Here is a 16,759-nt window from a genome sequence, read left to right on the forward strand (position 1 = left end):
AAAATTTAAGATATAGTTTAAGTTGGGGAAGTGGCCCCAGAGTGGGTTTTTTATGTAAAAATGGGTGTAATAAAACTGGAAATACCTACCTCAAAGGACCACTGGAAGGATTTAATGAGTTGATGTTTATAAAACACTTTATACTCACTAAAGTCCTATATAAAATAGGTGGAAGTTGGAAATTCAAAAGTCCCAAGGCAAAGGCATTGGAAATAGAGGAGATGATCCTCCACTACAGGAAAACATAGAGAAATAAGAAATAGGTCTTTCTCTTGGTTCTTTTCTCTGGTAAGGGTCATAATCTATCAGGGAATGAAAAACCCAAGTTGTAGTCCTGAATCTGCCACTGTAGTAAGTAGGTCTCTATGTCTCAGTTTCCTTATAAAAAAATGAGTTTGGATAAAGGTCCCTTCCAGTTTTTATAGACTATGGTCAAATAGTGAGAAGACTACCAAATCCAAAGTCAAATCCCCATAAACCATTTTTTACCTTTGTGAACTTAGACAAATCACTTCACTTCTCTGGGCCAAAGTTTCCCAAATTGTGAAATGAAGATGAATATGTGGGCCTAGATGACCCCTTTCAACTCTAGAACTATGATCTATGAACTATGATCACTTATAAAATTCCATGAACTTGGGGAAGCGACCATGAAAAATGCTACATATAAGATTTGTTTTCAGTGCCAAACTGTTCTTGTTTTTTTTGTTTTGTTTTGTTTTTTTGTAATAAGGTATAAAAAGCAGCATGTTATAATGCATAGAGAGTCAAGAAGACCTAGGTTCAAGTCTAGCTTCTGACACATAATGATTATGTGAACATGTCATTTAACCTCAATGTTCTGGGTAATTCTAAAGTTCTAGATTACTCTAAAAGTAAGTATAAGTTGCAGGGAAGGTGTTAGTCTATATTGATAGAGGAAACAAGCTCATTGGGGAGTTCTCTATATTAGTGAAATCACAGGTCCAATCTTTAACTATCTAAGAGATAATTCTCCAAGAAGAAGGGAAAGAGATCCATTGGGAATATAGGTGATATGAAAACAAAAAAGCAGTAAAATTAATTTTTAAAAACTCTATGAGTAAGACAAGTCCAGACTTGAAGACATGTTAGATCTTGTAGGGATTCTGTACAGCGTGGTGTGAGGGGTGTTTAGTAACATCTCAGCTTAAGGGATCCAGTTTTGTTGCAAGCTCAAGAATGATGAGACTTAGACATTTGGGGGGGGGGAGGTTGTTCCTGGGGGACATTATTAAAGTATGGACTGTTCTCCTTATAATTCAGAAGGAGTTCACAGGCCCAGTACTTGCCTTGGATTCCCCTTTCCCTCAGTAGGGGTGTCCTGGAGCTAGTTCAAATGGATTCTTGAGAACTGGTTGTTAAATGTTTTATATGAGCATTTACACCTTGGAAAACAATTTCAAATTCAGGCTTGATCTGTTGTTTTCTTGATTGTCTAGACTTTAGAATGCAAAAATAAATGTCAACAATCCAAGTGAAACTTCCAAGTTGATTGGGAGGACAGTATTCTCCAAGAGCCAAATATAAAACAGTTATCAGCTCATCATTGCCCTAACCCCTTCAGTAACTTTCAGATGATGCAAAAGAGAATATGGGGGGGGGCAGGAGTATATTTCTTTCTCCTGACTCAACACTCTGACTCAGCACTGAAGTCTTACCCTTCTGCTTGTCTCTACCCCCTGCCACCAATTATCCAACTAGCCTCAGCTTCCTGGCATGGCTCCATGGCCCTATTGGGCTTGCCTGACCCAACTGGCGCCAGGAAGCCAGACCTAGTTTTTACCCCAAGTCTACCCAGTGCCAGGTCTAGCCAGGGTGTCTGTGATGCTGGCAGAAAAGTCCTAACCTTGCAATTTCTTGATGAGGAACCAATTATGTTCCAAGAAGGATGCCTCAGCCCAAGCACTGGCACTAGGGTTCGCTGCTTTTGGAGGAACACAGAGCTACTTTCCTAAACAGTCAGGGTGCCAGGTTGACCTGGGGGAAGGTGAGCTCTTTGGCCCTACCAGTCATACTTTCCAGTTTTGTTTTGTTTTTGTTTTTTCGCAAATGGGGTTAAGTGGCTTGCCCAAGGCCACACAGCTAGGTATTAAGTGTCTGAAGCCGGATTTGAACTTAGATACTCCTGACTCCAAGGGCCGGTGCTCTATCCACTGTGCCACCTAGCTGCCCACAGTCATACTTTGAACAAACAGGATGGTGGGTGTAGTGGGGGTAGAAGACTAGACTTGTTTGGATCCAGGCAACCTTGGTGAAATCTAGCCTGTCTACTGACTATCCTGAATGAAGTTGAGTACATCAACCCAGTACTCTGGGCTCCTCACCTGTAAAATAAAGTGGCTATTCCAGAGGTTCATGAAGAATATTTTCAGCACTAAACACCATGAGCCCTTTGGTTCATGGGAAAGGGGAACCCTCAGCTCTCCTGCAGACTCACAGTGAATTTCCAAGTCATCTGCTCACCTCTCATTCAAGATCCAAAGTCCTTAGAGAAAGGGAGATCAAATTACTCCCTTGTTCTTCATCTTTTCTGAATGATAATTCCCTGGTCTCCAGAAAGAGAAATAGTAAGGATACTCCTAATGTAAGGCCAGAGCAGCCAGAGGCTTTCTCCCTATTATTGGGAGCCAGATGGGAAGTCCCACATAAAACCAATATACCCAAGACTAACAGTTGGAAGCCAGCAGGCAGGGGTGGAACTGTGTATATATCTGTGTCTGTGGGTCAGAGGTGGAGAGGGGATGGGGGTCTGAAAGTGAAAGAGGATAGGTCTGGCAGGGCAGTGATCATCCCTAGGAATTTCTGAAACTGATTGAATGGGAGTTATCTTGTGCCCCTTGGTTCAGCATCACCTCTACCCAGTCCCCTTCCTCCAGCCCATGCACATCGGACAGGCCAGTGGATCTGCTGTTCTCCTCTGTCCAGGGCTACATCTGGCAGATGTGGCAGCTGGATGCAGCAAGAATACACAAGGAGGCTTAATGAGAACTCTTGGAGAAAGTAGGCCCCAGGGGCCCCAGGGCCTGCTCAATCAGAGGCTGGAATGGAGCCCTGAGCTGCCAGCTGCTGCCTACAGGAAACCAATCCAAGCTGACCCTCCCCCCTGCTGCAATTGTTCTTGCCCTCCTCCTCCTTTCTTCTTTGTTTTTATCTCTTCCATTTCAGATTTACCTGTTTGAGACAGAGACAGAGAGAGATATTATCTATCTCCTCTCTCCTCTCCCCTCTCCACCTCTCCTCCCCTCCCCTCCTTTCCTTTCTCCTCACTCCCCTCCCCTCTTCTCCCCTCTCCTCTCCCCTCCCCTCCCTTCCTCTCCCCTCCCTTTCTCTCTCCTCTCCTCTTCTCTTTTCTCCTCTGTTTCTCTCTTTATCTCTGTCCTCTCTGTCTTTGTCTCTCTCAGTGTATCTCCTCACTATCCCCCCACCTTATTCTAGTCTCTTTTTTCAAACCAGGGATATAAATGTATTTCAAATGAGATGAAAAGTGCTGGGGTCCTTTCCCCTAATAACATTTCTGTTATTGTTAGTGATTCAGAACAATCTTTCTAATGATTGTTAATGGTATGTAATTCTTTTTCAGAACTTCAGAAATGTGTATACATATTCTTTTGGAAATAAGTCTTGGTTTTGTATGTTTGGGTAAATTCCCTATATAGCCTGGATATAAGACCTTCATCAGAGATACTTGGTGGAATTATTTTTCCAACTGATAGTTTTTCTTCCACTTGTAGCTTTAGAGATTTTGTTCATGCATACATAAAACTTTAAAATTTCAAGTGATTGAAATTGTCCCTTTATTTCACGTAATTAAAATTGTTTTGTAACTTCAAAAACTCACTTGGTTTTCATTTCTTTCTAAATCCATCTCTCTCTTTCTCCTGATAGTAATGGCAGCGCCATAAACTGGAATGTTGTGATCACTTAAGTATGGCAGCAATACATGGAGCTGAGGCAGAAATTGAGTGTTTTAATGTGGAGAGAACACTGGACTAGATGCCAGAAGAACTCCATTTGAAAACATTTCTACTTACTGCCTGTGGACAAGTCATTTCTCATCTCTGGACCAGTTTCCTCCCCAAGAAAATGAGGAGATTGAATGAAGTGATTTATAAGCTTATTTCCAGCTCTGACATTCTGTGTTCTAAGACCCCTCCCAACTTTGATATTCTGTGTTCTAAAGGTCCTCCCAGCTCTGATATTCTATGTTCTAAGTACCCCTCCTAGCTCTGACATTCTGGGTTATCTAAGGGTCCTCCCAGCTCTGGTGTTCTGTGTTCTAAGGACCCTTTCAACTGTGACATTCTCTGTGTTCCAAAGTCCCTCCTAGATCTCACATTATAAATGGAAAAGTCCCTTTTCAATTTTCCTCTCCTTTGACCTCTAATTCTTTATAGCCTGAGATCCCAGGATCATTCTGTTCAGAGGTATAAAAGTCATCTGACTAGCTGAAGAAGGAAAGCCATTTGATTTTCTTATTCTGAATGGCACAGTTCCCTCTTGGTTTTTCTGCCTGGGCAGTGGGTAGAATTTATAGCTTTGCCCCCCTCTCCAGGGAGGGCTCCTTAAGGCTACACTTCTATGTTCAGAGGCTTTTCTTGGATCCCTGACCATTTCCTAACCTTCAGAGAGGTACAAAAGAGCTGGTGTTGGAGAGTGGGTAACTCTGCTCCCTGAGCTCTGCCTGATCCTTCCCACCCTCTTGCTGATGAGCTCATAATTCCATCTTTTCTGATGGGTGAGAAACTCACCTTTTCACACAGAATTGCTGAATGTATCTAAAATTTTCATCACAGAAAAAAAGAAACAAACCCTGCCTGGATGTGGCTTCTCCAGGATCTTGAACAATTAACATCTTCATGGGTGTTGAGAAGCTAGAAGAATCCCCAGAAGTCCCAGGCCTGTGAAAAATAGACAGGGTGACTCAGGGCTGCTGCCAGATGGGGCAGGGGGTGCGTGGATGACTCTTCTCTTCCCTGTCCCAGGTCCTGAAGTGGGCTGAGGAACTTGGGCTCTGATCCAGGAAAGGGGAGGCAGAAGAACAAATCACTTTGTAGTCTATGTACTCTACCTTCTTCCCACTCTCATCCCATTTAAAACTAAGCCATTACCCAGCTGGCAAATAGATCCCAGTGTTCTCTATTTTCCTGATCAGCCTATTACTACCCAAGGTCAAAAGCTTCCCTCCCTAGCAAGCCTTTGCCCAGACAGCCACCCCCTCTGGCTTGGGCCTTCCTACACCATCTGCCCACCCTTCAATATGACTTTGGAGGGCCCTGAGGCCTGGGACGGCTGACTGATAGAAGTACCTGCTCTGTCAGAAGGAGACAAGGGCAAATCTGCTGACTCCAAATTAAGAGGAGTAACGGATGGTGGGTGCTAACCTCCACCCCCACTCCTGCTGGTATAGGCACCATCTTTGTAGTCAACTTATATATTAATGCTACAAACTGTGAGCTTTGGAAGGGTCTATGGAACATTAAAACTTAGAATATAGAAACATCAGAGCTAAGAAGGACCTTGGAGCAGAGAGTAGGTAGGGTCTTAGAACAGAGAATAAAAGATCTTGGAAGGGCCTTAGAACACAGAATGTCAGAGCTGGGAGGAATCTTAGAACACAGAATGTCCAAGCTGGGAGGGACGGTAGAACATAGGATGTCAGAGATGAGAGTGTCTCAGGGTTAAGTAGTACTGAGATAGGCTAGTCCAACTTTCATGTGACAGAAACTGCTACCCAAAGGGGTGAGGCAACTTAACTGTAGATTACAAATCAGTCCAGTTCCTCATCTTTGTCATTGCCTCATCTGTATCTACTTCATATTTCTAAACTCTTTATACACCCCCAAAGGTGTTCTTCCCCAGTCTCGCAGGGAAGGTTTAGTTTCCCCCTTTCTTTCTAAAGAGGAAGGCAGTCATTGGATGAATATAAGGAAGGACACAGCCAGTTCTGAGAGCATCATTATCTTTTGTTAGATGCTTGTTAGTTGCTTGCTGGGCCATTGCCATTTGTCCTGACCTATGTCTTGCCATTGGACTCTAGTGACTCTAGAGGGGAGAATGGGGCTGGTGACTTTGCATAGCTCTGCCTCATTTAAAACCAATTCACTTGCAAGTCAAAAAATTACATCCCTGATGTCACTGGTCCTCTTTGAGCGCACAAGATGACAACAAACAAGTCTCTTGCACCATTTGAGGCCTTACAGACTCAGTCCTTACCCTCTAGGAACTGACAATTAAAACCTGTTGCTCCATGGTACAGAGGAAAATGTGATGGATTGGAGAAGGAAGACCTGGTTCAAATCTTTGCTTATTTCATTTCTCTGGACTTCAAATTCCTCAACTGGAAAATGAGGAAGCTTGGATTAAAAGGGCCTTAGAAGCACCTTCCAAATTATACGTAATTACCTCTCTTGTTCTGTGTTCTAAGAGCCTCCCAGTTCTGACACTCTATATTCCAAGGACCCTCCCAGTTTCTGTGTTCTAAGGGCCCTCCCTACTCTAAGGACCCTCCAGCTTTGACATTCTGTTTTAAGGTTTTTCCCCTGCTCTAATCTTTAATTCTAAGCCTCTACACGGACATAGAATTTCTCACAGGAAGGAGCCTTTAGAGATTTTCTAGTCCAACCTCTTCATTTTATGGATGGGGAAACTGAGCCCGGGAGGCATCCTTTCCTTGCCTGACATTTTATATTCTAAGTTTCCTTATGGCTGACATTGCATTATTCTGTAATCATCAAGGGAAACAGGAGAAGGTGGGAGAGTGGATGGTCTTCAGGCACATTTCACTGAATCCCAGTGGGGACTGATTCGCACTAATCCAATGACCAGGGACACTCTAGAAGGCTCTACCTCCCCCATATTTTTCATTATATGATACCTTCTGGAGACTATTTCAGGCAAGTGGGCCAGCCTGAGAGAATGTTTTCTCTCCATCACAGCCTCGTTAAGCAACTTAACAAAGTGTTAATGGATAGGACCAGGCTCATGCAAACCACTTTCTAAAAGAATCAGGGTGACATCTCCCTCCCGGTCTCTTTCTTCTCCAGCCCTCACTCCTATCCTTGTCTCTCAGCACAGAAATCACCACCTCCTGATTGGACTGATCACTGACTCTTTGGAGAAGGGTTTATCTTTCTTTCACTAGGGAAAACTGCCACAGGAGGTAGACTGGAGTTAGAACTGGTTTCTAATCCAGATTGCACTGTTGGTTTACTATGAAAAACACTGTAACATTCCAAGTCTCTAGCTTTCCATCTATAAAATGGGAACAATCACTTACTTTTCTTGTATAGAGGGAAAAGAAGGCCTTGTTCAACCTCAGTTCCAAAGAATTCATAACATATGCCTCCCATCGTGACTCAGAGTGCAGATTGAAGAATTTTTTTCTCTCTTGCATTCTTGGGTATTTTTTTAAACATGGCTAATGTGGACATTTGTTTTGCATGACTATATATTTTTAATGGGTCTTATTTTTCTCACCTTCTCAACGGGGTAGAAAAATTTTGAACTAGAAATAATATAAAATTGTATTTTTTTAAAGACTTGATTCAAGGCCTCCTTGCTCTATCATTTCCTAGTTGTGTGAACCTGAGAAAGTCATTTCCCTTGCTCTGAACCTGTTTCTCTAAATTTCTCTTCTGTAATTTCTGTAAAATTCCTGACTCTTTGTGACTCCTTCTATGGTTTCTTGGAAGAGAAACTACAGTGGTTTGCCCTTTCCTTCTCCAAGTCATTTTACAAATGAGGAAACAGAATCAGAGTGAAGTGACTTGCCCAGAGTCACACAGCTAGTATGTATCTGAGGCCAGATTTGAACTCATGAAAATGAGTCTTCCTGATTCAAGTACATTGCTCTATATGTTGTACTACCTAGAATTGCAAATGATGCAGGATCATCAATTTTGGGGTTAGACAGAATCTTTTCACTTTATATATATAAGGAAACTGAGGTTGTGGCACACTCATGGTCCTACAAATAGTAAGGGAGGAGCAGGAGGAGGAGGGAATAATTTGAATATAGGTTCTCTGATTCCATACCTGACACTCTTTTCAATGTACCATCCCTGAGCTATGATTATTATTTCTATAATAACCTTTCTTTGCTCAATTATATTCAATGGCTCCCCAGTGGCTATAGGATAAAACCCCAACTCCTTGGTCCCAGCATTTAAGGTCCTTCATAATCTGACCCTCCCCTTCCTTTCTAGTCCCATCTTCCATGACTCCCCTGCAGGAAGCCTTTGTTACAGCCAAAATGAACTTGTTACCCTACCCCTAATAGGCTTCCCCTCTTCCATCCTTTTGCTCAGTTTTCTGGTTTGTTCTTTTTAATTGTTTGCATTAGCTGATGAAGGATTTATGGGGTCTTAAAGAAAGAGTTGGAAGGGTCCTCAAAGATGAGCTAGGCCAACCCAGAGTCATAGCGGATAGAGTGTTAGACCTGCAGTCAGGAAGACATGAGTTTAAATTCTGCCTTGAACATTTATTAGCAGTTCTCCCTGAACAATTCACAACCTCTCTAAGCTTTAGTTTTCTCACCTGTAAAGTGGGGATAGTCATAATACCTACCTAGCAGAAGTATTTTGCCAGTCATAGGCCTTGAAGGACTGAAAGTTATTTTAATTATTAATGATGAAAGTGGCACAAATTATTTCATATCTGATACAGGATTTGAACCTAGGTCTTCTGAATCCAAAGGACCTATTATATCATTTGCTTATTGGACCAGCTGTTAGGAAAAATCAGTACTCTTGCAATGGAGACTTTACAGAACTCCAATCCTCTGTGTGTTTCAGAGGTAATAATTGGACAAAGAAAATATGGCATACTGGAAAGAACAGAAAAGAGAAGGTCTAGATTCAAATCCTATGCTACCTACTAGCCATGGAATCTTGGTTAAGTCTTTCCTGCTCTGGACCTCAGTTTCCTCCTTTGTAAAATGAGAATTTTAGCTCTAACGTTGCTGATTACCTGTCTCCCCACCTCCCCAGGTGAACAGCTTTGTTTTGGGAGAAGAGTACCCAGGATTGAACCAGTCAAACCTAATAGTAATTATAGACCTCTCTAAGCATTTTCTCACTGGTCTGAGTGTGTTCTGAATTACAGAAGTCACAGATATAGGAGGATAATGTTATTTGGGGGTGGTGAGGAGGTATCATAGAGCATAGAGCACTTGACTTAGAATGAGGAAGACTCATTTCATGAGTTCAAATCTGGCCTCAGACGCTTACCAGCTGTGTGATCCAGAACAAGTCGCTTCACCCTATTTGCCTCAGGTTCCTCATCTATAAAAAATGAGTTGGAAAATGAAAAGGTAAACCACTCCAGTATCTTTGCCAAGAAAATCACAAATCAGGTCCACTGATAACTAAACAATAGCAACTAATATTCAACCTCTCCCTGTCTATTCTCCCTCCCCAAGTCCTTAAAAACTTTAACTAGCCCCTACTATCCCTTCAAAATATTATCCTCCTTTTAACAATTGAACCAACTGTTCTTCCTACTATAAATTTCCTTCTTTTCATTCACTTTTCAGCTCATCACAGCCTAGTTTTGAAGCTCATCACTCAATTGAAATGCCTCTCCCCAGAGTTATCAGTTATCTTTCCACTTCCAAATCCAATGGTTTCAATCCTCATCCCACTTAAGCTGTCACTATGGCATTCCACACCATTGATCACCCATTACACCTTAATATACCCTTCTCTCTTGGTTTTCTTGATACTAATCTCTCTACATTCTCTTCCTACCTATTGACCACTTCTCAGACTCCTTTGTTGGCTCATCATCCACAGGCATGTGAGCCCCCTAACTGAGTGTTCCCCAAGGTCCTGGGTCCTTTATTCTTCCTTATTTGTATTTCTTCTCTTTTCACTTCATCAACTCCCATAAGTTTAATTATCATATCTATGCTGATGACTTCTACATCTATATAGTCTATCTTAGTCTGTCTCTGGAGCTTCTATCCTGCACCACCAATTGCCTACTGGAAATTTCAAATTGGATGGAGACATCTCAACCCTAAACCCAATATCGCTAGAATTGAACTGACTAGCTTCCCCCCAAACCTTCTCTATCTTCTTGCTTCTATCAAAGATACCACCATTCTTCTGGGTTCTTAACTTTGACATTCTCCTTGATGCCTTACCCTACACATCTCATCAGCTGCCATATCTCACCGTTTCTACCTTTACAACATGTCTCAAAGCTGATCCTGTCTGTCTATTCACAAAGCTACTAGCTCAGTTCAGGCCCTTATTATCCTTTCTGACCTATATTGTAAGGAATTCTTATCTAGTCTCAGCCTCAAGTCTCTCCCAACTTCAGTCCATCTCCCTATTCTTCTGTTGTTCCCTCACTCAAACAGCTCCAGTGACTCCTTTGTTTAGTTTTTAAAGTCCTCCACAAACTGATCCCAAGCCATTTGGCCAGTCTTATTGGACATTACATTCCTTTCATGCATTTTACAAAACGGCCACACTGACTCTATTAAGCACCACCCAACTCTGTCTCTGCAGAATCTCTGCCACTACCACCCATGTCTGAAATCCACTCCTTCCTCATTGACATCTCAGAGAATCTCTCTTTTCCTGCAAAGGGAGCTAGATGAAAGTGAGTAAAGTGCTCATTTCAGCAACACATATACTAAAATTGGAATGACATAGAGAAGATTAGCATGGCCCCTGCACAAGGAATGAAAGTGAGTAGAGCTCTGGAGTCGGGAGGAACTGAGTTCAACAGTCTCAGTCACTTAGTTATGTAACCCTAGGCAAGTCACTTGACTTCTTTTTACCTCAGTTTACTCAACAATAAAATGACAATGATAATAGCAACCACCTTGAAAGATTGTTGTAAGGACTGAAGAAAATATTTGGGTTCTTATTTTATTTTTTATTTATCGAATTAAATAAATTTTTCCATAATATACTATACTATATTATACTATACTATACTATGATATGATAAATATAATAAAATAAATATAATAAAAAATGATTGCACATGAAACTACAAACCTTTTATGTACAACTTGATATGTTAAAAAATATAATAGTTATCATGTAAATTTCTTTTTTCCTTTTTTCTACCCCCCCACCAGATGGCTACCATTAGACACAAATATTCACATACATATTTTAAAATACTTCTATTTATCAGTTCTAGTCCAGAGAATTTTAAAAGTACTTATTACAAAATCTGAAATATAGTAGGCACTATTTATAAATGATTATTCCCTGCCTTTCAAAGACCACTTTCTACCTAAAGTCTTTCTTAATCTTCTTATTTCTAGTGTCCTCCCTCCCCCCTAAACAATCTTTTAATTAAAGATTTTGTATTTATTCTGTATATACTCAAATGTGTACTCGTCTCTCTTGCTTAAACAAAATTTTCTTGGTAGTAGGATCTGAATCCTGGAATAGTAGGCCTTTGCTTAATAAATTTCATTAATTCGCTCATTTTTTATTGAGATGAAGAGGAAGACAGGGAAAAGGAAATATGCAAAAATGAGAGAAAAAACTGTAATAGCTTAAAATCTTAATCTTTTGTTAAGTCAAGTCAACAAACATTATTTATTAAGTACCTACTGTGTGTGAAGATATGAAAACATAGACTGTGTGTACAAAGTAAATGAGATAAGCTGGAGATAATCACAGAGGGAAGGTGCTTAGCATTAGAAGGGATGGATATAGGCACCCAACAGATGAGGGGATTTTAGTTTTGAATAGAGTCAGAAGTTGCATGGACTTATTCAAGAAGCAGGAAGGAGTACAGTGTCTCTGACTGTATTATAGAGGAGAGGAGTATGATGTAGAAGGATTGGAAGGGGCCAGGTTACAAAGGGTTTTAAAAGTCAAACAGAACATTTTATATCTTATATCACATATATTTCTGGGGGGTGGGGATCACTCTCCCCCTTTATCCTAAATTCTGCTTATACTCTGTGAATGTTTCATTGGACCATCTTCCCTCACTTCACGACCACGTGGCCACATCTCATCAATTATGCATTCCTAGTCTAGTTGGAGCACTCTATGGGGAGAACCCTAAAGACTTATGATATTATATTCCTAGATTTCAATAGACTGAGTCATTTCGTGGACAGAAAGAGCAATCTAGTAAAGTCAAGATTCTTCTCTCTCTACCTTCATCTCATAGAAATTTGCATACAGCATTACCCATGATGCTCTACTCCCATTGCCCAAAATAATTGCCTAACAGATTGTGGTAGAAGGAGAATTCAAAGATTGTGATACAATGATTGTAAATGGCTGATTAGCTATGCTTTGCTTCTTTCTTTAAAAAAAAATAACTTTGAAAGTTTAAGTAATTAGGGGCAGACACAAGGAAAAGAGAAATGGGAAATAGCCATCTCCCACAGGGAGCACAGTACTTCATCAGACACTTACTTGTTCAGGGACTGAGGTTTAAGGGAATAGATGGTGTTGCTTCCCTCATCCATTTTCTTGGGATAATAAAGTTTAGGCTTTAGCAAAGACAAGATCAGTTACTTGATAAAGACTAAGCATTCCCTAGAGTACATTTCAAAATCTTATTCCTAATATTTTCCCCATTTTTACAGATGGAGTAACTGAGGAACAAAGTGACAAAATTCTATTCTTTGTAGAATGTAAACTCCTTGAGGGGAGGAACTGTCTCCTTTTTGTCCTTCTCTCCCTCTAACACAGTCTTGAAGGATTTTTTTCTTTTTTTTTTTTGGTTCAGATCTGTGATTGAATAGTATAGGAAACTTCATTAGAATGGCTAATTGAACCCAGGTCTTCTTGTCTTTGAGGCTGACTAGCTTTCTTTAACTTTCCACTTAGTAGACACTGAAGCCATAATAATGTTTGTCCTTCGTTCTCAAAAATGACATCAGGGAGGTGATGCCATGACAAGCACATGAATTGGATTTGAGTGGGGCGGGGGGGTTGCCGTGCTCAGTCACCAGCCTCACTTTCTCCTCCAGTGTCATCTGAGTCCAGTGGACAGATATAAAGCAGGAGGACTGGAGATGACCCCGGATATGGGGCAATCGGGGTTCAGTAAATTGCCCAAAGTCACACAACTAGTAAATGTCAGGGGCTGGTTTCGAACTCCCATCCTCCTGATCCCAAGGCCAGTGCTCTAGCCACTGCTGCCTCCTTTGAGACCTTAGTTGTGGAACTAAATTGAATTGAAAGGGCCATGAAGCAGCCCTGAACTGGAATCATGAGATCAGGACTCTAAGGACAGGTCCTCTTATTTGACAGAGGAAGAAACAGTCCCCAGGAATGTGACTTACCCAAAGTCACCCAAGTGCTAAATGATCAAGCCCCAGTTCCTAAGTCTTCTACTGTGATCAGATTGCAACATGACCTATTTGTTCTATTGATGTTAATATGAAGAATGGTAGATATTTTCGTGGCACTGTACTGTTGGCAAGTTAACAAGCTTATCACTATCTCATTTGAATTTCCCAGCAATCCTGTTAGTAATATGGTAGAGAGTGTTATCCCCATTTTGTAGGTGAAGAAACTGAGGCTAAGCGAGGACAATAACTTGTTTATAAACCAGGTCTTTCTGATCTCTCCCAAGCCCGCCTTTGCCAGCACTCTATGATGCCTCTCAAACATTCAACCACCCATGGCTGTCCCTTTCTTGACCCCACTTTCTGCCATTTCTGCTTCTCTCCTGTCAGAGCCCCCTCCCCTTTCCCTGGCTGGCAGGCCCTCCCCTTCCATCTGGTGACATCCCCATTTCCTCCCTCCCTCTCTCCAATCGACTCCATCGTGCCAGACTCATTCGAATGATGCAGAACTCAGCTCAGGGCTAAGCGAATGGCCCGGGTTGGAATGAATCAAGTTTATCGGAAACAAGAAACAAAGAGGAAAAGGAGGAGAGTGAAGGAAAGGGGGAAGGGAGGGAGACTCGGGGGGGAGGAGGAAACAAGAGAGGGGGAGACAAATCGAATCGGGGAAAGAGCAGGAAAGAAAGGTCCATTAATTTCCTGATGTTTGCTCAGGGCCTCAAACAACAAGACGCTATGTCGAGGTTTATCTTCACCCCTCAGCTGTGAGCCTGCCCCTGTTCCAGCATCTCGGGTGCTTTAGAGATTTGCCAGGGCCCAGGAAGCAGGCGGGAGGCTCCAGATAGGAGCACCAGCCCATACATTACAGCTGCTACCTCGCTGGTCTAGAAGAAATGCCCGGCTTTTCAGCTCTGCCCATGGGTGAAATTGCATTATATTCTGTTTGGATAATTAGATGTCACAGACCTCTGGGCTGCCTAGGAGAGGGCCCAGGCCTGGGACTGGAAGGAGGGACTTCCTGGAACCTGAGGAAACTTCTCAGTGGTGACACAGAGGTCTCCTGTGCCCCCCTCCCCACAAAAAGGAATGAAGAGAGACCTGGAGGGGAAGCAGAGGCAGGAGGAAGAAGACGATGCTTTAGGGAAGGCAAGGCTGGCAAAGCACCTGGCAGGGAGAGCAAGAGGGAAGAGACCTTAAAAAACATTAGAAACAAGTTTAGCAGAAAGAAGTAGGCTGTAACAAAGCTGAAGGCGAATTCCCTTTAGTCAGTGACTGAACCAGAAAGGATCTAGAGAAGAGCATAGGGACTGGGGGACATGAGATGAGAGTTGGAAGCTCAGTTCAGATGTGAAGTCAATTTGTGACCCTGGATAGTTGCCTTATGCTTCTTGGGCTTCAATTTCTTCATCTATAAAATGGGGATTAAACAGCCCTATTTAAATAATAAGAAAGGCCTTGAGATAGCACAGATGAACACATTTTGACCTTTTAAGAGGAAAGGCAAATTCAAGTTTCTGATCTTAAGTTATTTCCATAACCTAAGCTACAATTTTTTAATCTGTAAAGAAAGATGTAGATGGTCTCTTCATAGGAACTACTAGATAGTCTCTAGATAATCCTCTGAGATCTGACATCCTGTGTTCTAAGGACTCTCTCAGCTCTGAATCCTGTGTTCTAAGGACCCTCCTAAAATCTTTTAGCTCTGATCTTTTCTGTTCTATAGGCCCTCTTATGTCTGAATTCTATAATCTAAGGACCCATCTAACTCTTAATGCAGTATGTTTTAAGAACCATGTCAGCCCTTCAAATTCTGATATTTTCTTTCGTAAGCAACCCCCTTCTATGAGTGCTTACGTCTCTGAGGATATCTCCATACCACGAGGAACTTGTGTAATGATCACACTACTTCAATGTACCTCTGTTTTCTCATCATGGGATGGAGCTGACCCTAGCTTTTCAAGGGCTGTCCCTATGGAGTGCAAGCTCTGGCAGCTCCTATCAATCAGGGAAAATTTAGAATTTGGATCCAGCAATGGTCTGTGTAGGTGAGGTGCAAGGACCCAATGAATGGAGAGGAGCTTGACTGCACGATGTTGGTCACCAGATAACAATTGTTTTTCAGCCACAATAGCAAATGACAATTGTGCTACTAAAATGTTGGAAATGTTCTGTACTAGCAATGAAAGTATGGAGCCTTGAAATATCGGGAGCAGCAGAAGAGGAGAAGTCTAGATTTCTTAGCTCTAGCTTCCTGTAATTATGATACCAGAAGATTCCTTTCCTGGAGTGAGGAAGGAGAGAGTTTGTTGTTGCTGTTTAGATTGATACATACCATTGGAATGATGTAAAGACTTACAAACTGCCTTCTGTGGGGGGGGGAAGCAAGATGGGGGGATTTGTAAAACTCAAAACCAAACCTTTCGAAAATTAAAAAAGAGAGAGAGAAAGTTGGGTGTTTTTTTTTGAAAGGTACATAGAAAAACAGATAGCTAAATGACAAATAGATAAACAGATAACAGTAAGCAGGTAAGATATACAGATAGATTTATAGAAAAATTGAGGAAGCATTGTTTAAACTCAATATTTTCCAGACATAGACAAAGACAGACAGATAAATAGATAGAAGCAGCTAGGTGATACAGTAGATAGTACATCAGCCCTGGAGTCAAGAGGACCTGAGTTCAAATTTGGTCTCAGATACTTATCTCTTACTAACTGTTTGACCTTGGACAATTCACTTAACTTCCTTGCCTCATATTCAGGGCCATCTCCAGTCATTTTGATTCATACCTGGCCAATGGACCCAGATGGCTCTGTAGTGAGGCTGGTGACTTAGCACAGCACCTCCTCACTCAAATTCAATTCATGTGCTTGTCATGGCATCACCTCCCTGATGTCATAGTCCTCAAGACTGAAGGACAAACAACAACAGTTGAGGTACTATTCTAAGTGCTAGGGAGAGAAATATAAGCAAAACAATCCTTGCCCTCAAGAAGCTTACATTCTAATGGAAGATAATTCATAAAGGGGAGTTGAGAAAAGTGGAACTGGAGAATAGGACAGGCCAAGAAGTGGTGTGGAGGCTGGGGACCTTGCAAGAAATGTAGTACTTTGAGATCCTGATATGTTAGATCTAGGGGAAGAACACTGAAGGTAGTCATACACTTCGGACTGTGGGCCAGCTAGAAGGCAGGAATGAGGCATTCCTCAACTCTACTTTCATCAGAGAGAGAATACAATTAGGTTACTGCCCCTGGGATAAAAAGATGACCCAGGACCCCCTCTTTTTCCCCCCTCCTCCTCATATCTGGTCATGGCAACTAATAAAACCCAAGATTCTGCTGCATATTTCTTAATATCCATCTCTCCTACACAATTTCCTGCTTCCTTCATGATGGTCAGTAAGGACATTTCTCCATCTGTTCCAGACCCCCTAGATCCCCCATCTTCCCT

The 16,759-nt window shown here is 41.8% G+C and overlaps 1 long non-coding RNA gene and 1 pseudogene across 1 annotated transcript in view; one reads left to right on the forward strand and one right to left on the reverse strand.

Moving 5' to 3' along the window:
* Window positions 1-4,803: 4,803 nt before the first annotated feature.
* LOC141491340 (uncharacterized) overlaps window positions 4,804-16,759 on the reverse strand; it is a 40,401-nt gene continuing 28,445 nt past the window's right edge. Inside the window, exon 3 of the long non-coding RNA XR_012469568.1 lies at window positions 4,804-4,919. This is a non-coding gene — a long non-coding RNA (uncharacterized LOC141491340). The remainder of the gene's footprint in view (window positions 4,920-16,759) is intronic.
* On the forward strand, window positions 10,639-10,711 carry LOC141510584 (U6 spliceosomal RNA; annotated as a pseudogene).

Source organism: Macrotis lagotis, chromosome 1 (assembly GCF_037893015.1).
Source record: "Macrotis lagotis isolate mMagLag1 chromosome 1, bilby.v1.9.chrom.fasta, whole genome shotgun sequence".
NCBI lineage: Eukaryota > Metazoa > Chordata > Mammalia > Peramelemorphia > Peramelidae > Macrotis > Macrotis lagotis.